This window comes from Hemicordylus capensis, chromosome 2 (genome assembly GCF_027244095.1).
Source record: "Hemicordylus capensis ecotype Gifberg chromosome 2, rHemCap1.1.pri, whole genome shotgun sequence".
In the NCBI taxonomy this organism is placed as follows: Eukaryota; Metazoa; Chordata; class Lepidosauria; order Squamata; family Cordylidae; genus Hemicordylus; species Hemicordylus capensis.
Genome location: NC_069658.1, coordinates 130,196,549 through 130,219,425, shown reverse-complemented (window position 1 = coordinate 130,219,425; position 22,877 = coordinate 130,196,549). Strand labels below are relative to the sequence as shown.

General features: G+C 43.6%; 1 long non-coding RNA gene across 1 annotated transcript in view; it reads right to left on the bottom strand.

Annotated features, from left to right (window-relative positions):
* Window positions 1–4,948: 4,948 nt before the first annotated feature.
* Window positions 4,949–22,877, bottom strand: part of LOC128342196 (uncharacterized) — a 28,853-nt gene continuing 10,924 nt past the window's right edge. The window contains exon 3 of the long non-coding RNA XR_008314830.1: window positions 4,949–5,325. This is a non-coding gene — a long non-coding RNA (uncharacterized LOC128342196). The remainder of the gene's footprint in view (window positions 5,326–22,877) is intronic.

Sequence of the window (22,877 nt, the reverse complement as noted above, 5' to 3'; positions counted from 1 at the left end):
TACGTCCCTCACAGCTCAGGTGGAAGAGGAATGCTGCAAGTCCATCAAACAGTAGAGGAGGAGAAAAGAGGCCTTGAAGAATTTATCAAGGACAGTGAAGAAGATGCACTTAAAATGGTCAAGAACGAGAAACTATTCAACACCAATGAAAGAAAGCAGGCCTACAAGAAAGAAAAAGTCAAGAACCGAGCAGAAAAATGGAAAAATAAGCCACTGCATGGTCAATATTTGCACACTCTAAGTGGAAAATCAGACATCACCAAGACCTGGCAATGGCTTAAGAATGACAACTTGAAGAAAGAAACAGAGGGTTTCATACTGGCTGCACAAGAACAGGCACTAAGAACAAATGCAATAAGAGCAAAAGTAGAAAAGTAACAACAAACAGCAAGTGCCGCCTTTGTAAAGAAGCAGATGAAACAGTGGACCAGCTAATCAGCTGTTGTAAAAAGATCGCACAGACTGACTACAAACAAAGGCATGACAAGGTAGCAGGGATGATACAATGGAATATCTGCAAAAAATACAAGCTACCTGTAGCCAAAAATTGGTGGGACCATAAAATTGAAAAAGTTGAAGAAAATGAAGATGCAAAAATATTATGGGACTTCCGACTACAAACAGACAAACATCTGTCACACAATACACCAGATATAACTGTAGTCAAGAAGAAAGAAAAACAAGTTAAAATAATCGACATAGCAATACCAGGGGATAGCAGAATAGAAGAAAGAAAGAAAAATAGAAAAGCTCACAAAATTCAAAGATCTACAAATTGAAATTGAAAGGCTGTGGCAGAAAAAGACCAAAATAATCCCAGTGGTAATTGGCACCCTAGGTGCAATTCCAAAACAACTTGAAGAGCACCTCAACACCATAGGGGCCACAGAAATCACCATCAGCCAATTACAAAAAGCAACTTTACTTAGAACAGCCTATATTTTGTGATGATCTCTATAATAACAACAATTGATGATTTTATTGATGATAAAATTCAGCCATCCCAGGTCCTTGGGAAGGACTCGATGTCTGGATAAAACAAACCAGTCAATAACACCTGTCTGACTGTGTAAACAAGAAATAATAATAATAATATTCCATGAAAGTTTGAGACTAAGATACTTTAGTCTTTAAAATGCTACAAGTCTCTTTATTTTGACTTTGTAATGTTCTAGGGGATAATCTATCTCTCTTTTTTCATGACAGTTCTATGTCTTATTTGTTCTCAGTTACTAATGATTTTATTTATTTATGAACTACAAATATCTATTTGCTTTCCTAAAAAGTTCAAAACGGCTTACATAAATATATTCAGCAGGTCTGCAGTTGATCAATATCTTCCAGAATTATGACATGAAAAATCATATCCAGTACTGCATCAATATGGGGGTTTTCACCAATCTCATCTAGAAAGTTTTTGCTGAGATAACAGTTCTACAGACAATTCTTTGCAATTAGTTTTTTTTTTTTTTTTTTTTGCCAGTGGCTGAGTGTTAATTTGTACAAACTCAGGAAGATAGTGAACTCTGTGCTGAGTCTAAGATGACTGATCCTACCTTCCAGGCTATGCCAGGGTAGTTAGCCAATATCACTCAGGGATACAAACAGCAGTGAACCTCTTGTTAGAGAGCTCAGGAGGGGAGATTTATTTATCTACCCCAGCAACAATGGAAGTACACAGTTAAGGGAGCACTGCTAATTAATGTTGACTGGAGACACTGAATTAAAGTCCCAAATAAAGTAGTTTATTCAGGACCAGGAACTCCATCAGGGAGAAAGCTAATACCTACATGCTTGGTATTAGCTTCTTTGGCCCAATCTGTGTCCATGTATACCACTTGAATGGGGGTGCTGCTTGCTGGTATTGCAAGTTTCAAGTGTGCTGTACCCTTCAGGTATCTTCCCAGTCTTTTGACTGCAGTCCAGTCATTCTTGGTTGGTGCACTTATCAGTAGTGGCTGGTGTGAGTGCCGCTGGGTGGGTGGTGAGAGGCACCTTCAACTGTAAATTAATAGGTGCTTGTCTCTGCTACTAAGCCACCTAATGGTGCAGCGGGGAAATGATTTGACTAGCAAGCCCAAGGTTGCCGGTTTGAATCCCCACTGGTATGTTTCCCAGACTATGGGAAACATCTATATCGGGCAGCAGTGATATAGGAAGATGCTGAAAGGCATCATCTCATACTGTGCCGGGAGGAGGCAATGGTAAACCCCTCCTGTATTCTACCAAAGACAACCACAGGCTCTGTGGTTGCCAGGAGTCAACACCGACTCAACGGCACACTTTACTTTACTTACCTCTGCTACTGCTGCACCTGAATGCTGCTTTGAGCAGCAGCACACTACCTTGCATCACCTGCGGTGGGGGATTGCCTCTGCCACTTACCTGGCCTCTGCGGAGCTGAGCTGATCCCCTGCCGGTGGCCAGGTGAGTGGCGGAGGTGATCCCCCGAGGGGGTGCTGGGCGGCACGCTACTGCTCAAAACAGTGTTCAGGTGCAGTGGTACAGGAGGTAAGCACCTATTAATTTACCCTTAAAGGTGCCTCTCGCCACCTCCACCCCCTGGCAGTGCCTGCACTAGCCACTACTGCCACTTACTCTTCGGCTCCGAATTCCCACTGCGGCAACTATGTCTGGCCTTGTGACTGTTGCCATGTGCAGAAGCTTCCCGGTTGCTCTTCTGTATCGACTGTTGTCTGGCAATGGTTCACTGATCTTGCTTCAGGAAGTTTGTCTCCCTTGGTGTACTGACCTCATTGGCTTCTGTCAGTTTCAGACATTCTAGAAGATCCTTTATCTTCTGTTTCTGATTGAGAAGGAAACTTCCATCCTTTTCTCTTTCTATCTGAATGCCAATCTAAAAGGAAATGATTCCTAGTCCTTTCACTTCCACTTCTTTGACAGGTGCTCCACAATCTCTTGACTGTTTCTCCCCCCCCCGCCCCCATAGCAAATGATCAAGTCATCAACAGAAGTCAAAATGTAAGTCCATCCATTATTTTTTTAAATCTTGAATATAGCCAGGGGCCAGCCTTTTCTTATGTGAGCCCCTCCTTGAATAACACCTAGTTCAGCTTCTTATTCCATGATCTTGCTTCAAACCATAGATACTTTCCTGGAGTTTGGAATAGTAACCTCTCTTTTCCAGGTCCTTCAAATCCTGGCAGTTGCTCCATGTAGATGTCTTCCTCTATTTTATTATTATATTTATTTACACAGGCAGACGGGTGTTATTGACTGGTTTGTTTTATCCAGACATCGAGTCCTTCCCAAGGACCTGGGATAGCTGAATTTTATTGTCAATGTTGTTGCTGTTGTTATAGATATTGTCGCAGAATATAGGCTGTTCCCAGTAAAGCTGCTTTTTGTAATTGGCTGATGGTGATTTCTGTGGTTGTTGTTGTTGTTGTTATTATTATTATTATTATTATTATTATTATTATATTTATATCTCGCTCTTCCTCCAAGGAGCCCAGAGCGGTGTACTACATACTCAAGTTTCTCTTTCACAACAACCCTGTGAAGTAGGCTGGGAGAGAAGTGACTGGGAGAGAAGTGACTGGCCCAGAGTCACCCAGCTAGTATCATGGCTGAATGGGGATTTGAACTCTGGTCTCCCCGGTCCTCGTCCAGCAGTCTAGCCACTACACCACGCTGGCATGCAATTTTCACATCAAGGTGATCAACTTGCATCTTTTTTGCTGCTGCTGTGCTGAGAAGTTTTCTTACTGAAGTATGCTTCACGACAAGTGCAAATGTCTCATCATACCGTTGTATTCACCATATTTTTGAGAGTATCCCCTGAATACTAGTCAGGCTTTGTAGCACTCTATGTCTCCTTCTGCATTTTATTTAGTTTTGAAGACCCATTTGCATCCTACTGACTTTCTTCCAGCAGGTAGTTCCACAAGTGTCCAAGTTTTATTGTTGTGTAGAGATTCTATCTCTTCTTCTGCAGCTTTTCTCCAATTTTTAGCTTCTCGTGTTGGCAGTCTTCATGGCAAAAACATCCCCTGCCATTTCTCTAGAACTGCTTTCCAGTCAAGCAGGCTTTCCATTTACTTACTGTGCCTTTTTGCCTGCTTTCTCTGGTTCACTGGGACCATAACCCTATTAGAGAGCTCAAGAGGGGAGTTTTTAAAAAAAAAAATCCACCCCAGCAACAGTGGAAGTGCACAGGTATGGGAACCCTGCTAATTAATGTTGGGGACATGGAGTTAAAGTTCCAAATAAAGTAATTTATTTTGGAAATCCATCAGGGAGATAGCTAAGGCCTATATGCTTGGTTTCTAGCTTCATACAGGAAGAGGGGAAGGGAGAAGATGGAAGTCTTTCTCTCAGGCGTGATAACGAAACCTGAGACTAGGGGGAGTAGAGAAAGCATGGTCAGAGAGGGAATGCCCTTACTAGCTATCTCTACCCCAATGCCCCTAGTGGCCAATAGGGTTGCTTGCTGGTGCTGAGTTGATGCCATTAAGAGCTGCATCTCCAACACCTCTCACTGTAACAAAGCCCTGGCACTTTGTCCAATTGTTCCTACTCTTAGAATGGCTTGACTCAACATCAGTATCACTTTCCAGCTGACTGTGCTTACAGCGTACACCACCAAAGGGAAGAACACAAGGTTAGCTTGACAACATGAGTGGCTGTATATCAAGTAGCCTTAAAAAAAAAAGTACTATATAGATATTGAATCTGCTTTGATAACCACATTGAAGCAAACAAAACAAAAAATAGGACTGCCCAAGGCATTTTGGTGCCTGAGGCGAATGTCCAGATGATACTCTCCACAATAGGTGGGGAAAATCACTAAATTAAATAGTTGACAATTTGCCATCCATTAATGGCACTCAAGATCTGTAGTATCTGAGGTAGTTATCATATTCTCTTTAATATGTCATATGTAAAGGAGAGAAAACAAAACAAAACAAAAACAACAAAACGCTACTTCTACTTCTGCTTACTACTTCTACTTACTACTTCTGCTGCTTGAGATACATTGGTACAATTAAATGGCAGCCAAGACCACAGATGTTAATGTCTCTGAATGTTGTGGTGCGACTTAGTTATGATTCCATAACTCTGCTAGGCTAAATCGTGGAATCAGTTGTACTTAAACATACATAACCATGTGCTGTATTATTGCCAGGCTGAAGGCAGCTTTGGACACTGCAATGAAGCATCACGACGAAGTAAAAGTGACCTGTTCAGGGCTGGCTCATCCATGAGGTGGACTGGGGTGGTTTCCTCAGGTGGTGTATTGGTAGGGACTGCTGACCCCTGCCTCCTCTGCTGCTCCCATTCCTCCATCCATGCCTATCGGATCTGGAACAGAAAAGAAAGTGGAGGCAGGGAAAATTGTGGGTTTAATATCCAGCCCACCAATCTGTTCTCCTCCACACTTCCTCTTCTACTCCATTTCTCTTTTCCATTTCAAATCCAGAGAGCATGGGAGTGGGAGGAACAGCAGCTCTTTGCTTCTCCTGATGCACCACCAGCCACAAGGGAGAGTTAGTATTTTTTTTTACTGTGCACTACTGGGTAAGGGAGGGGCATAAAATGTCCTGACCCAAGAGCTGCAAGATCTTGGGTCACAACTTGACTTGTGTTTCTTGTTTCCATGTTTCTATTTCCAACTTATCCATGGAGAGATACATGAATGTGCATTTAGGGGGAGATGCACAAGTTGCAGCTTTGGATATTGCCCAAAGCAAGGAAAACAGATGTGGAAGCCATGTGTCCATCATCATATTTGAACTTCTGAATAATTCCCAAAGCTTCCTTCAGCTTGGGTGGACTGTAATCATTGTTTGTATGCCTCTCAGTAGCCCTCTTAAAGACAGACATCTAGTGAATGAAGGAGAAGCTGACATACTATGATCAAGATTAAAGATTAAGGTTGCAACATTTAACATAGGGTTGCACAATTTTGGTCCTCCAGATGTTTTTGGACTACAACTCCCATCATCCCCAGCCACAGTACCACTGGTCAGGAATGATGGAAGTTGACGGACTACAACAAAATCTGAAGGGCCCAAGATGAGAACCCTGATTTAATTGATTCATTTATTAGATTTGTTGATTTTAAAAACACTTGGTTAATTAAAAGGGTGCTATAATGATGATAATGGTCATAGCTTTAGTTGATTAAAATTTCTTTAACTGAGTGACAGTCATAGTAACTGTTTGACACTTGGGAAGACATAATTACTCTCAAATTAAAAAGGCATCATATTAGTTGGCTGGCTCCCTCAGGGCTGCTGATGCAGGAATGGGTAGCACCCATATAGTTCACGCAGTAAAACTGGGTATGTGTCCTTAGGATGCAATGAAGTATACTTCATTGAAAGTTAAAACACTAGGGTGACCCTCATCCATATGGACTCAGGGAGAATGGTCGATCTCACTTTTGTGACAGTTGAAAAACTGATATGGTAGGACCTCATGATTGTCCTCATGGGGATAATCTTCTTGGGAACCCTAAGCAAATCAAAAGCTTTTGCTTTTTAATTTGCTTATACTATAAGGAGAGTATAAATGGCAATCCAAGGAAAATGGGAGAGGAAATCCTTTTATCACAAAGTTGTACCCAAATGTATTTCCATAAATATATATTTGCAGAAAAAGCATGAAACCTTAAGGGCGAAAGGGAAGGGAAAGGAAAAGGAAAGTGCTGGCAGCATATCCGGACAAGGTACAAAACCCAGTTTGGAGGCAAGGACAGGAATGTTCACAAGTAGCTTTGCCCAGCTTCTGTGTTGCAGGATAGAAAATGGGCTGTGAATACTCATCACAGCATGTTCAGGAATAGTTCCAGGTAGCACAGACAATGGATCCAAAACTGAAAAGAAAGAAAAGAAAAGCCGAAATAGAGGCAGGGGTGGAAATGTGAATGCACACACCCCCTGACAACTATGTGCATGGTACAAATATTGCATGTAAAAATGCCCTTCAAATTGACTTTATTTTCTCACTTTCACACACTGCAAAACCACAGACATATCGACTCCTCATAACGGATGGCAGAAGAGATTCTGTGGTTTATTGAACCTTTCAAAGAATTCTGCTCCATTCCTTTCCCTCTCCCTCCCCTGATCACTTTAGGGGCCTCTGCATCTTCACATTTCAGAGATTCATGAAGCTGGTTGTGTTCTCAATATTTCTTTTGATGTTAGGCAACTCAGGATAAGCGAAGATTGTGAGTGCTCCTGAGGTTATAACCTGAATTTACAATCTTGACAGCTCTGCTCAGGCACAATGCCAGAAAAGTGCTGGGTACATTTAAATAACGATAGGATGAACTGATACTGGTTCCTAGGGGACAATACGAAACAACTTGGCCTTTCAAAAATGTTAGGTTGATGTGCTTTTCCTAGGAACATCAAGCCTAAGTGTGGCAATCTTACAGTAAAATATCTCTGGGGATCTCAAGTGAATGAAAGGAGAGATGTGATAAAACTATGGTATGCACTCAAAATAAGGAAGAAGGATGGATGTGGCAGAGCCGATTCTGATTAGATAAGCTGTAATTCTTGAGAAGGAATGTCTCTATAGAAAGAGAGAGGATAAGGAGGCTTTTTCAGCCTCTACCCTGTAGTTTGAAGGGACACTTTAATAGTAATTGCTGCATTATTCAGGTGTGTGATGTATATTTACTATAATAGAAGCAATTTGCTGAGTTGGCAGCAAATAGACAGAGAGACACTGGATTTTGTGTCTCTTCTCTCACCCTCCATCCAGCCATCTCACAAGCTACAATACTGCTGGAGACATGGTCTGCAAAGGTCTTGTGTAGGGCATATATGCAGTGCCGGCATCAGGGGTCAGCAGCATTGGGCAGCTATTGACAGGTCACGGGCCCCAAGGAACCACTGCTGTTCCCGCTCTCTGCCCGTTGTCTTTATATGGTGATGACAGAGTAACTCTCTCAGGGCCCACAAGGTAGAAAGGGGCTCATGGAGCCAATTTGCAAAAGACTCCCTGAAAACTGGAGCCAATTCAATGCACAGTCCCATCATCCTCCACTACCCGTGTGCCAATTTCCAGAGCTCTCTGCCTGGCCATTACTGTGTTCTGAATTTTTCTCTCTTTTTGGTTTGCTCTTGTGCACCCCCACTATTGCCAAAGGAAAATAACAAGTCAGATGTCCTTTTGCAGTAGCACAGTTGCACAAGAGCATGTCCTCAAACCAAATACAATACAGTACAAAACCAATACAAACCTGGGTGTTTTAAGTAAATTGGTAAGTCACTTGATCTTTAATTAATTTTAAAATATTCAGTGATTTTCAGATACAAAGTTTTAATGGAGCGAATTTGAACTGGACTGTGAGTTGCCAAACCAGTTCGGTCGGACCAACCGACTGGTCTGGTTCATTTGATGAAACAATTCAAACCAGTTTGCCCATAGGGAATAATAGAGAACATGAACCACCCCATGGGTAGCTCCTAGGGGCACCAAAGCAGGTTGGGTGGTTGGGCATCGTCGGTGCTACCTACTATCTAACCTGCAAAGCAGTTGGACAATCTGACCTACTGACCAAGGAAAATTAAAAATCACCTGATGGTCCAATAGTTTTTCAGGGTGGTAGGTAGCACCCAGCATGCCCTACCAACCAACCCACTATGGTGTCATTATGAGGTAACCATGGGGAATGATGGGGTGGTTTGAGTTCCCCATTATCCCCTATGGGCAAAACAAAGCTCCGTCACACAAGTTTTGAAACACAGTGTACTACAAAAAGAGAATCATCTCAATCTGTCTCTCCCAACACAGAATACATGTCGCCTTTCCAACACAGCAAAAAAGAAACACAGATCCAGAAGCCACCAACAGCCACAGTGCCAGGTGCCTACACTGCATCATTGGCACAAGTTGCTCTCTCACACACTGACACACCATTATGACTCCATTACAGCAGCAGCAGTGCACACCCTTAGCAAGCATAGCCATAAGTAGGGGTGTGCGAACTAACTTGGTTTGAACTGGGTTCAACATTGAACCAGATGATGGTCGGTCCGTGTTTGAACCAAACCAGGCCTGGTCCGAACCGAGCTGGTTCAGAGCATTACTGGTAAAGGGGAATCTGGTGAAGATTCCCCTTTACCAGTACAGCAGCGTGGGGGTAGTCCTAAGTATAGAAGGGGAATAAATCTGTACTCATAAGTTCAAGTTGCAGCTGCAGCGGCAGTTCGCCCCCCCTGCAGGCCTCCCTTGAATATCCCATGCCAGCTGCCCAATTCGGGGCTCTGTGCATGTGTGGGGGCCATTTTAGTGACCTCCAGGCAAATGCAGAGGATATTTATGTGACCACTAAAGGTGTCACTGAAATAGCCCCTGTATGTGTGCAGAGGCTCAAATCGGGCCAGAGAAGGCTCAAACCGGGCCACCACCAGCCCAGGCTACTCAGGGGGAGGCCAGCTGGGGTGGGGAGGAGCTGATGCCACCCTGCCAACCATCATGGCCACCGCTCCCCCTCCCACCCTCTCTATACTTAGAACAGCTCCCCTGCCCCTGCACAGTAAAGGGAATTCTCACTGGATTCCATAGCTCCAAGCTGGTTGAACTGGTTCAGTTTGAACTCGAACTGGGTCCAGCTCAATGGGGCCAAAACCAAACCAAGCCGGGTCGACTTGAATCTGGTTCGGATTCGAGCTGTACCAGCAAAATCCATTTTGTGCACATCCCTAGACAGAAGCTCAGCTAGAACAACATTCTCTTCAGCCACATTTTGACTAAGTACACCTTGCAACTCAGAATGCAGATTGCAGAGCAGACCAGAGAACTGAGTGAATCACAGCAATCACCAAGAAAATATTACACACAGTAGAGATTGCTGATCTGTCATTGTCCATTTCTCGCCACAACACCATCTCACAAATAGACCAAACCGCAACAACTCAAGGAAGGCAGGCAGGCACCCAAGTACCTTTGTCCATCTGAGATCCAGCAAAACCAGACACTCGAAGAAACAAGCAATAGCAGAGCAAGCATATTATAATCAGTGCTGAAAACATTTAGAGAAAAACACACACATTTCCTTGAGAAGAACTCTTCTTTCTTCTCTTTATGTCTGGACAATATATAAGCTATGGCCTCAGATTGCCCTGAGCTCAGACTGCCATGGCTCAGCCATATATAAGCTATGTATGGTTTATATATTGGCTGGGCCCCAGCTGCCTGCCTGCCTGTCTGACACATGGCTTTGCGGTGGTGGTGGGGAAGCAAGCAACAATGGGGTAAGACTGCAGGAAGGGAGGCAAAGGATTACTGTGGCCTAAGCTATCCAATACCCTCATAATTCTGCTGCCCAGTCCTAGTACCCACTTACTTAAATCCCTTCCCTGCATATGGGCCCTATTTAAAATAACTCCAAAGGGGGTGGGGGGGTCACCAAACCAATGCCTTCTTCTTTTGGAAAGAACAGGGAAAAAACAATAACCAGTTAAATCCACTGGACTGCTGGTAACTTGGGAAAACAAAAAGCAGTTGGTACTTCAAAAGAAAAACAAGTTGTTCTAGTAAAAACTAATCAGCCTACATTTATTTCACCATCTCTATATCTGGACAAAATTTGGTTCAAATTGAGATCCACAGGTTAGATCACTTGCACCTCAAATGTCCATGTGTCCACCATCTTGGATCAGGGTGGATGCCATCATTACAAACTGTGCCACTGAGGTGTCCCTGTGTGCCACTCACTATAGCTGTTCCAAATTTGGTTCAAATTGGTTAGACGGTCCTCACGTTAGTGATCTATCTATCTATCTATCTATCTATCTATCTATCTATCTATCTATCTATCTATTTGATTTCTATACTGCCCTTCCAAAAAAGGCTCAGGGTGGTTTACACAGAGAAATAACAAATAAATAAGATGAATCCCTGTCCCCAAAGGGCTCACAATCTAAAAAGAAACATAAGATGGACACCAGCAACAGTCACTGGAGGTACTTTGCTGGGGGTGGATAGGGCCTGTTACTCTCCCCCTGCTAAATGCTGGAAAGCCAGCGTGGTGTAGTGGTTAGAGTGCTGGACTAGGACCGGGGAGACCCGAGTTCAAATCCCCATTCAGCCATGAAACTAGCTGGGTGACTCTGGGCCAGTCACTTCTCTCTCAGCCTAACCTACTTCACAGGGCTGTTGTGAAAGAGAAACTCAAGTATGTAGTACACCGCTCTGGGCTCCTTGGAGGAAGAGCGGGATATAAATATTAATATAATAATAATAAAAAATAATAATAACTAAAGAGAATTACCATGTTAAAAGGTGCCTCCGCCATCTTAGATTAGGGTGGGTCATATCATTACAAACTACACAGTTGCGCCAGCCCTATGTGTCAATTCAGCTGTAGCAAATTTGGTTCAAATCGGTTAGACTGTCGACAAGTTAGTGCACTTGTGCCTCAAAAGTTTATGTGTCTGCCATCTTGAATTGGGGTGGATGACATCATCACAATCTTTGCCATTGAGGTGGCCCTATGTGTCCCTACAGCTGTAGCAAATTTGGTTCAAATTGATTAAGCGGTTCACAAGTTAGCCCACTTGAGCCTCAAAAGTTTACACGTTCGCCATCTTGAATCGGTGTGTATGACATCATCACAAACTATACCATTGAGGTGTCCCTGTATGTCACTCACTGCAACTGTACCCAATTTGGTTCAAATGGGTTAGGCAGTCCACAAATTAGTCTGCTTGCTCCTCAGATGTTCACATGGCCACCATTTTGAATCGGAGTGGATGACATCATCACACACCATGCCATTAGGGCATCCCCATGTGTCCCTATAGCTGTTCAAATTGGTTAAACAGTTCACAAATTAGCCCACTTGCACCTCAAAATTTTACGTGTTTGCCATCTTGAATCGATATGGATGACATAATAACAAACTACGCTGTTGAGGTATCCCTATATGTCGCTACAACTGTACCAGATGTGGTTCATATTGGTCCAGGCATTGCGAAGTTGATGGCGGGAGGACACACGGACGGACACTCTCTCTCTCATACACACACGGACACCCCCACAGAATGCCAGGTGATCTCATAAGCCTACTGGAAAGCAGGCTAAAAAAAAAAAAAAAGACAGATAACCTCTGTCTCCCCCCACTCCACCAGCGGAAGGCCCAGCAGAGCAGTGTCTGCTGCAGTGCAGCCAGGGATTCAGCTCAGCGGGCACTACAGGTAGCGGGCCCAGCAAGGCCCAACAGGAGTCCAGCAGCAGCAGAGGCCCAGTGGGAGTCCACCAGGCAGGCCCAGCAGGGCAGGACAGACACCAAGCAAAAGCAGGGCACAAGGCAAGGCAATGGCGTAGTTTGTGATGATGTCATCCACCCCAATTCAAGATGGCAGGCATGTAAACATATGAGGAGCAAATGGGCTAACTTGTGAACTGCCTAAAATTTGAATCAAATTGGGTACAATTTCAGGGACACATAGGGACACCGCAATGCTGTCGTTTGTGATGATGTCATCCACCCATATTCAAGATGGTGAATGTGTGAATGTTTGAGGCAAAAATGGGAACCAGTTTGAACCAAATCTGGCACAGTTGTAGGGACACATAGGGACAACTCAATGGTGTAGTTTGTGATGATATCATCCATCCCAATTCAAGATGGCGAATGTGTGAATGTTTGAGGCGGAAGTGGGCTAACTTGTGAAGATGGTAATTATCAATTAAGATTATAGTGAAAGGAGAGCAGGCAGATTATTTCTTACCAGAACTTCTTGTTATTTTGTTGTAAATAGCAGCTGCAGCAGAAGGATTTACAGACAGGACTTTATGCTGTGGGGTATCCAAGGAGCTAATCTACTTTGCGGCAGGTTCGAGACAGTTTAATCTGGGGGATTAGGTGGAGCATTCACATAGCCCTTGGCTGCTCCCCTAAGGACATCAAAGGCTAGCGTTGGAGCTTAGCAGAAACATCGAGGGTTTTTTCAAAAGCCGCTGGAAATAGAGGATTATTTTAAGTCGGACGTACCTCGGGCTAAGCCAGAATTTGCAGCCTCCCTTTGGGGAAAAACAAAGCCCTGTCTGTCCTGGTCCCTGATAGACTGCAGGTAGGTTGGGTTAAATCCAGCAAATATGTGGACTGGCACACTCCCATCAGGAGTGGATTCGCGGGGAAAGCGCTGTCTGTAAAACCTCCAGGTGGGATCTGGAGCAGTTCATGATGCATAGGGAGGATTTTTCTTCTCCCTGAACTGTGATCCTGGTGAAAATCACTCCCTGAAGCTGATAGAAATCTCGGGAGGGAATATTTTGATGTCAATGGCAGCTTCTCTCCAAGGGCAAAAAGTAGCTTTGGGAAGTGCAATTTTCATCAGGATTGCAATGTAATGGGAAAGGTTTAAAACGCTCCCCTGTGCCACAGTTCTTCTCCTGATTAATTAATAAAAATAAAAATAAAAATGAACAATTTTATTTATTAGCTGCCCCATAATAAATTGTTCTCTGGGCGACTCACAACAGAGGATTAAAATATCCAATAAAAACACATAACACATGAAATCAAAGCAGACAAAAATGGAGAAAAGAAAATACAAAATACAATACAAAGCAGTTTAAAAACTCATTTTAAAATTAGTTAAAAATCAAATCAAAACCAAAAATCAGAATTTAAAAGGCCTGGATGAACAAAAAAGTCTTTATCCGGCATCTAAAAGAACAAAGTGATGAAGCCAAGGAGAACATAACTGGGGAGGTTCTATAAATCAGGTGCAACCACCGAAAAGGCCCTCTCCCTAGTAGCCACCCACCTCACCTCATTTGGCAGGGGCACCCAGAGGAGGGCCTCCGAAGAAGATCTTAAGGTCTGGGTATGGAGCAAGGTGCTCTCTCAGGTAAACCATGCTCTCTCAGGCAAGCCATTTAGGGCTTTAAAGGTTAAAAGCAGCACTCTGTCTTGGGCCCAGCAACAGACTAGGAGCCAGTGCAGCTGATGAAGCACTGGCATAATATGCCCCAAATGTCCAGTCCCAGTTAATAATCTTGCAGCCCTATTTTGTACCAACTGCAGTTTCTGGACCATTTTCAAATGCAGCCCCACGTACAACGCATTGCAATAATCTAAGTGAGAGGTTACCAGAGCATGAGTAACTGTGGCCAAGCTATCTCTGTCCAGGTCAGGTCGCAGTTGGCGTATCAGCTGAAGCTGATAAAAGCCCACCTACGGCTTTTATTTACAAAAAACAAAAAGAAAAAGACGGCTTTGATACTTGGTTTGGTAAGCAAGTGATGATGGTGTTTTTACATTGAAACTGGTTTTGTTTAAACTTGTAACATCTGGTATTTTATTTTTGTGCAATAAAGAAGTCTTGGTGGAAGAACTGCTTAAAGCCAATATGTGCATAGAATCGCCAACTTATCAGCTTATCAAAAACAGAAGGACAAACTACGCATTTAATGTAATGTGTAGTTTGCCCCTTAATTTCATGACAGTATCTGAGAGGTATGATTTAACTTAAGCATGTCCAAAGCCTACCAGAAGACTTGCATTTTTCATTTCTGTTTTTGAAAAGTAGACTTGAATCCAGAAAATCTGATTTCAAATTTCAATAGGTTCCACTTTTTTGTCAGTACATTCAATATTATCAATTTCCTACAGTAAATAAAAGCCATAAATATTTTCATGCATGCATGTTTTGCTTATGGGTGTGCTGGCATCATGTGTTTTGTAGTTTTAAGCTGTACTGCACTATATTGTATATCTGTTTGAGTTTGGTGGGAAATAGTTATCCAAACTATTGTGAGAATAAAATTGTTTGGTATGAAAGGTTTAAAATAGTGTTGTATTTTTTAGTGCAAGGATGCAATGTTCTTGCAAGTAATTTCCTTCATAGTTTCACAAATTACCCTAAACCAGCCCACTATTAATGAATTTAACTACCTTGTCTCAGAGAAGAGCCTTCTCCCTTGCATGATTTAACACACTTCCACCTGCTGTACTGGAGGGTAAAGGTAAAGTGTTCTGTCAAGTCAATTTCGACTCCTGAAGACCAGAGAGCCCCGTGGTTGTCTTTGGTAGAACACAGGAGGGGTTTACCTCCCGGACAGGATGAGATGATGCCTTTCATCATCTTCCTATATCACTTCTTCCCGATATAGTACCAGTGGGGATTCAAACCGGCAACCTTCTACTTCTTAGTCAAGCATTTCCTCACTGCGCCACTTATGGTGGCGTAGTGAAAGGTAGGTTCCATAAAATCCCTATTATGAGTCAAATCTGTCCTTGTGGGCAGGGTGTCTAAACTGTGAGTCACATTTTTCTATACTGCTCATCCCTGTTAGAATGTATGATGGATATACAACTTTTTAAATTAGCTGATCGCTGTGTATCTACAATCCTGTGTGTGGCCAAATTTTGTGTGGCTGCATGTAAGATAAGGTCTAGGTTGATTTGGATTATTGGTGTTTTGTATTACTGTATTATTTTAATTGTGTTTTGTATTTTTCTGTGATGTTAGGTCAATGACAGTAAGAAAGCATTCATTCATAGTGTGTGCACACATGCATTCAGAATGGGGCCTTTCTGATTCAACCTGAGGGGTTGAATTAACTGAGTGGACATCAAAAAGCTTGTGAGAGGAGAGCTGGGCTTGTGGTAGCAAGCATGACTTGTCCCCATAGCTAAGCAGGGTCTGCCCTGGTTGCATATGAATGGGAGACTTGATGTGTGAGCACTGGAAGATATTCCCCTCAGGGGATGGAGCCGCTCTGGGAAGAGCAGAAGCTTTCAAGTTCCCTCCCTGGCATCTCCAAGACAGGGCTGAGAGAGATTCCTGCATCAGCTTTGGAGAAGCCGCTGCTAGTCTGTGAAGACAATACTGAGCTAGATAGACCAATGGTCTGACTCAGTATATGGCAGTTTCCTATGTTCCTATGGTCCTATGAGTACAGGCAAGTGTGCATGCCTTAGAGGGAACACTGTTGGGAACATAGGAAACATAGGTAGCTGCCATATACTGAGTCAGACCCTTGGTCCATCTAGCTCAGTATTGTCTACACAGACTGGCAGTGGCTTCTCCAAGGTTGCAGGCAGGAATCTCTCTCAGCCCTATCTTGGAGATGCCAGGGAGGGAACCTGGAAGCTAGATGCTCTTCCCAGAGTGGCTCCATTTTCTAAGGGGAATATCTTCCAGTGCTCACACATAATGCCTCCCATTCATGTGCAACCAGGGTGGACCCTGCTTAGCTAAGGGGACAAGTCATGTTGCTAAGTATATTTTTAATAAATCTTATATTGCTTTCTGAATGTGCAGTTTTACAAGTGGCATTTTATACCGCTGTATTTCACATCTTCTGCAACAATTATTGCTGGTAGAACCAAAAACCTGTAATAAAAGAACAGTGGCTCATCTGGTGGCTATGCAGTGTCACAGGCCTTCTCTGTTGCTGCCCTGAGACTCTGGAACACGCTCCCTGCTGAAATAAGAGCCTCCCCATCTCTGACAACTTTAACAAGGTCTCTAAAGATTTATTTTTCCAAGCAAGCTTTTTAACTGGACTGTGGTTTTCATTTTAAATCTGTTTTATGTTGTTGTAATCTGCCCAGAGATGGAAGTTTGGGGCAATCTACAAATTTGAAAGAGAGAGAGAGAGAGGGAGAGGGAGAGAGAGAAGAGAAATATCTTTCCTGAGTAACGAAGTGCTTGTGTAATAAGCAAAGTTACACTCACGCAAGAACATTGCATCCTTGCACTAAAAAACCAGGGATTCACACAAAGTTCCATGTAAAACAAATGAGGTGTGTTGTGGTTGCACACTATTGTGTAAGCACGAACATGCTTTGTGGTACTGCAACAGTAGTCTGGAATACAAGCTCCGGACTTACCACAATAATTTTGCACTAGTGCAACTTACTCCCACAAGTGCTTCATTCGGATGTCAGCCACCTTTTTGTTTTGAGAACCAGCATGATGTAGTGGTTAGAGTATTGGACTAGGAGGTCTGGGGAGATAATATGATACTGCTCTGAGCTTCTTGGAGGAAGGGCGGGATATACATGTAAGTAAGAAGTAAAAATAAAATAATCAGGTAAAAGCCACTGCCTGATTGATCAGGTCACCTTTTAAATTCAAGAGTGCTTTCACGGACTTTCCTAACCAATTAATGGGTTAAATGTTGGAGTCCTAAAAATTACCTACTGTGTCTAGTTAGTCCCTTATATTCTGTGTCAGCCTTTTATGGAGGCTCAGTGGCAGCAATTGGCACAAGATCACTGCCTCCCTCCCTTCCTGTTCCCAAACTTCCAGTGAAGAGATACTCTTTACCAAGTCTACTATGCAGACTTCCCTGAGCAGATAATTGTCCATTTTCTCTCCTGACAAGAGTAGATCTTTTAATGATACTGGCTCTTTTACTGAGAGATGAGCTGAGGCAAGCAGTGCAATTTGATGTAGTGCAAAGAAGGAAGTTAGAGTCCATTTAAGTTAGTAGGTGGAACTTGAGGCTGCTGCGATATCTCGTAGTTTCCCAGAGGCTGCATTCCTTTATTGGTGTGCAGAATAATTTGAGCCTTGTAGTCCCTCTTTGACATGCCTATTTGCTATAGTTATGGCTCCATGAATATTTCTGTTAGAGAGATCAGGTGAGGGGGAGGTTTCATTATCTGCCCCAGCTACAGCAGGAGTGCACAGGTAAGGTAGCACGGCTAATTAATGTTGTCCGGAGACATGGAGTTAAAGTTCCAAATATAGTAGTTTATTTGGGAAATCCGTCAGGAAGAGGGAAAAGGGGAGAAGATGGAAGTCGCTCTCTCAGGAGAGAGAATGAAACCTGAGACTCAAGAGGCGTAACTATAATAGGGCAAGGGGAGACAGCTGTTTGGGGGCCCACTGCCTTGGGGGCCCACTCATAGGCAAGTCACATGATTGACTCCCCCAGCCACGCACCTGCCCAGGCTTCCTTCAGTTGTATTCATTCTCCGAAACTGATGTGAGTGTTAAGACCTGGAGCTACCAGAACAGCATGTCTTTCTCTAGTACCATTAGATGACTTGCATCATCCACAATTTACAAAACTTTTTAAAAAATAATTTAGGATGATGTTCTATTGTGGCACATAGGTGTGTTATATTACTATGCTTTTTGTTACCACTATTCAGCCTCATTTAATTGGAAATTGCCAGCCATTTTGGAAGGTTGGTATACAAATCAAATCAAATCAAATCAAATCAAATCAATCAATCAATTTAAGATTTCTTTACTTCAGGAGCTGAGCTTCAGTGAGGGGGGCATTTTAAAATCTTGTCTTTGGGCCCACTACAACCTTGCTACGCCCCTGCTGAGACTATCAGTCTAACAAAGGGGGAGTAGGGAACACATGGTCAGAGAGGGAATGCCTCTACTGGCTATCTCTGCCCCTAATGCCCCTAGTGGTCTGTAGGTTTGCTGGTGCTAAGAGTCAGTGCCATCAGAAGCTGCATCTCCAACACCCCTTCTCATTGTCTCATGCACCCATCTATGACTCCCATCTTCACTTGAAGAATCTGGAACCGGTCTCTTGGTAGCGGCTTAGTCAGTACATTTGCTACCATGTCTTGAGTTGGACAGTAATTCAGCTTAACTAGCCCAATCTCTTGTGCCTCTCAAACATAGTGATGCTTTGTGTCTATGTGCTTTGTCCAGGACATAGTCTTTTTCATCAGAGAGAGTTGGATGAACCCTTGGTTGCCGTCAAATATCTCAGTTGGCTATGGCCCATCAATTCCAAAGTCTAACAGTAACTTGTGTAGCTATGTGTCTTCTTGACATGTTTGGCCAGCTGATATGTACTAGGTAAAAGTAAAGTGTGCCATCGAGTTGGTGTTAACTCCTGGCGACCACAGAGCCCTGTGGTTGTCTTTGGTAGAATACATTGCCATCTCCCATGCAGTATGAGATGATGCCTTTCAGCATCTTCCTATATCGCTGATGCCCGATATAGGTCTTTCCCATAGTCTGGGAAACATATCAGCGGGGATTTGGTGGCTGTGATATATACTAGGGCGGTGCACAAAACTGGTTTGCCTGGTTCAGTTAAAGTCCAGACTGGACTTGATCTAGATTGGGCATGTTCGCTTTTGGCATCCCAAACTAGAACCCCTGATCAGCTCAAGTTTGAGCCAGTTCGGGGTTCTAATTGTTGTTTTAATATTTTTTAAAAATAACTCACTGCCAGGTCCGGGTTGTAATGCTGGCCTCCAGGGGGTGCTGCCACAGCCGCAGGGGGTCTCAGAAGGTCCCCCCTACCCCCATCGGCCTCCCCTGCTCCTTTTGGGGCCGGGTTAGCCCATTTACAGGCCTTCCCAGCCCTCTGACTGCTTGCGGTGGCCTTTTTTGAAGTCTGCCACACATGCGCACTGGCCATTCGCAATAATGTCCATAATGCCTTTAACATAAAAAATTGTATGGGTAGGTCAGAGAACTTGAATACAGCAACATTCCTATAAAACATTCTGCAATAAATGTTTCTGGAGTTGTGGCCAGTTGTCCCGGGTCCACTTTCAGGCTCCACTTAAAGGAATCTCTGCAGTTCCAATAAAAATAAAATAAAAAAACAACTTAGAAGTCTCTTTGAAACTTCTAGTGCAAACTCGAAAGGACCAACCCACATTTCGGTTAAAATATAAGAATGCATAAGCTGAGAAGCAGCTTGCCTCTTCAGCTGTGCAAGCGACTGAAGTGGAAATTTCAAAGAAATAGTAAGGTCATTCACATGACCGCCTTGGGGTTATCTTTTTAACGAAAGGCGGTATATAAATGCAAAAATAAATAAAATAAAATAAAATAAATGACTTCACTGGGGATGGCAGGTGGGGAGGCAGGCTCCTACCTTCCTCCCTGCACATGATCACCCTTCCCTGACAGCTCTGCCACTTGCCGCAGCACACAAGCCGAGTCTCAACAAGTGGCAGAGCTGGGAGCTAGAGAAGGAAGTCCTCTGGCATCCCACAATGCACTGCTCCAGGAGCATGGTGCATTGGGGGATTCCTGCACTTCCAGGTGGTCTTGCTGCCCATCTTTGTGAGCACTCAGACTGAAGGCAGCCTGAGAATTCACACGATGGGGAGTAGGGTAGAAGGGCACCTTCACGCGCCCCTACCCCACTATTTCCCCAGGTAAAAAACTCAAGCTACTGTTATGGAGCGCTGGGATTGGGACCAATCCTGGCACTTTTCATGACTGGTACTATTCAGGTAGGGCAGCTCTACATGGGTAGAGTCGCTTGTGAGAATGACCTTAGTGTGTGTAACTCTTCCTTGCGCATATGTACATGTTAATTGTAAGCATAATTTGATTTTAAATTTTGAAGATTTCAAGCAATCCTCCCACATAGAAGGTAAAACATGTGGTGGTCCATGAAAACCACCACATGTTTGTGATGTGGACTTGATGTGTGAGCACTGTAAGATATTCCCCTTCGGAGATGGAGCTGCTCTGAGAAGAACAGAAGGTTCCAAGTTCCCTCCCTGCCATCTCCAAGATAGGACGGAGAGAGAGATTCCTGCCTGCAACCTTGGAGAAGCCGCTGCCAGTCTGTGTAGACAATACAGAGATAGATGGACCTATGGTCTGACTCAGTCTATGGGAGCTTCCTATGTTCCTAAAACAAGTAAATCAAATTAGAAGTTAGCACTATGATTAATTTTGCAAACCATTTTCGAGATAACAACCAATTCTGGAGTAATTGGAATCTGGAAGTGGCTTTGCAGTTCTTTCCAGGGGTTTTAGAATTTTGGAGGATTCTACTACAGGTTCAGAGTAGAGATGTGCACAAAACTGGTTTGAGCAGTTTGGCTTGAGTTAGAACTGGGCTTGAACTGCGTGCCCTGGCTTGAGTACCAGTTCAGTTGAGCTAACCTGTGGCTCAGCTCCAACCTGAACCGTGCTCAAGCTGGTTCTAAAGGTTTCTCCATAGGAAATAATAGGATGTCTAACAGCAACATTATTTCCCATGGGTAGCACCTAGGAGCACCAAAATGGATTGGGTGGTAGGGCCCAACAGGTCCCAACTACCACCCAGCCAAGAAGGCATTAGGGTGCACTATTGATTTTAAGGAATTTTTTTTAGTTTAGAGTGGTTTTGTATTTTTCTGCCATAGGGAATAATAGAGATCCTCAGTGGCCCCATTATTCCCTGTGAGCAGTACCTAGGTGCTCCAAGGTAGGTTGGGGTGGGGTAGGATGCCGGTGCCAACTACCACCCAACCTAAAAGGCAGTGGGGTACTCTGTTGATTTTAAATGATTTTTAAAATGTATTTTATATTTTCTGATGTTAACTAACTTTTTTTCATAGGGAATCCCTTTGAAGAAGCAATGTAACATCCAATAATCTAAACACAGCGTAGATTCTTAGTTGCCACATAACTTCTTAATACCCTATGAAGAAGTTATGTAGCAACCGAGAATCTACACTGTTGGTGGGCTGTCCTGCTCTCTGGATGCAGCTTCTCCAAGTTTGCAGGCAGGAGTCTCTCTCAGCCTTATTTTGGAGATGCCAGGGAGGAAACTTGGAACCTTCTGCATCCAAGCATGCAAGTGCTCTTTCTAGAGTGGCCCCACCCCACTTGATATGTTACAATCCTCACAAGTCTCCCATTCAAATGAAAACCAGCGTGGACCCTGCTTAGCAAAGGGGACAATTCATGCTTGCTACCACAAGACCAGAAGTCTTCATCTGGAAAGGAGGCAGGCCAGCCAGGTACTGCAGGCCCAGCAGAGCAGCACCCACTCACTCACAGCTGGGGGAGGAGGGCATATGCCAGGCCAGCAAAGCAGGCCCAAACAAAAAACAGAAAATAACCAATGTAAATTAAAAGGGCGGAGGGGAAGAAAAGAAAAGAAAAGAAGAAAGAACGAAAGAATGCAAGAAAGAAAATTTTAATCAGAGAGAGAAAAAGCTTCTCCCTGAATATCAGGCCCCTGCAGTTCAAAAAATAAAATAAAATAATAAAATAAAATAAAATAAAATAAAATAATTAGAAACAGCAGCAGGGCAAGGCCGAAGCTTGGGCCCAGCAGGAGAGTCAGACACAGCTCTGCTTTAAAAATAAAAATAAAAAGCAGCAGCAAGCAAGGGACAATTGAAAAATAAATTAAATAAAGAAAAATAAAAGAAACAGGGTAGAAGAAACCCCACAAGGAAAATAATAATAAATAAATCCAATAAGGGAAGGCAGCAATCCAGTTAGTCCAATAGCACAGACAGGCCAGACCAGAGACTCCACAGTGACTCAGCCAGCAGCAGCAGCTCTCTCTGATTTGGAAGCTCAAGAAAGAGTCATTTTCCTAGGTTAAGGGATGTCCTTAAGTACATTTTGAACCCCCCTCCTTTGCTGCAACCTCCTTGTCTCTCCCCCTTGGTGAATGAGGTGACAGTTGTCATTGAGTGGGACAATTGGCAAGCCAACCAAAGGAGCAGACACATCTGGCCAATCAGGGCAGTAGTAGCTCGGCCGATCTCTGAAAGTGACACATAGTGTCACAAAATGGCCACAGCCACTGTTTCTTCACAAAATGGTAGCTTGATCCATTGAACCACCTTCAAGCTGGCTCGGTTCAAACTGGGCTCGGCTTGGTTCGAGCTCAGACCAGAACTATTCTCTCAATGGCTGGTTTGGCTCAAGCCCGAGCCTTCGAACCAAGCTGGCTCTCACAGCCCTGGTTCAGAGGCTTATTTAGTATTGTAGACTGATGCTTCTGAAAGACAGAGCCCTGATGGGCTGCTGTAAGATGATGGTGTCATCATTCCATGTTGTCACGGAAGCACTCTGCATGAATGGCTTATGCTAGTGACAAAGCAAAGGGAGCCACTGGAACCTTCCACAACCAGGGTCATTAAAACTGGGCCTCCAAGATCTGTGATGGGTTCTGGATTAGTGGTGTGCATGGTT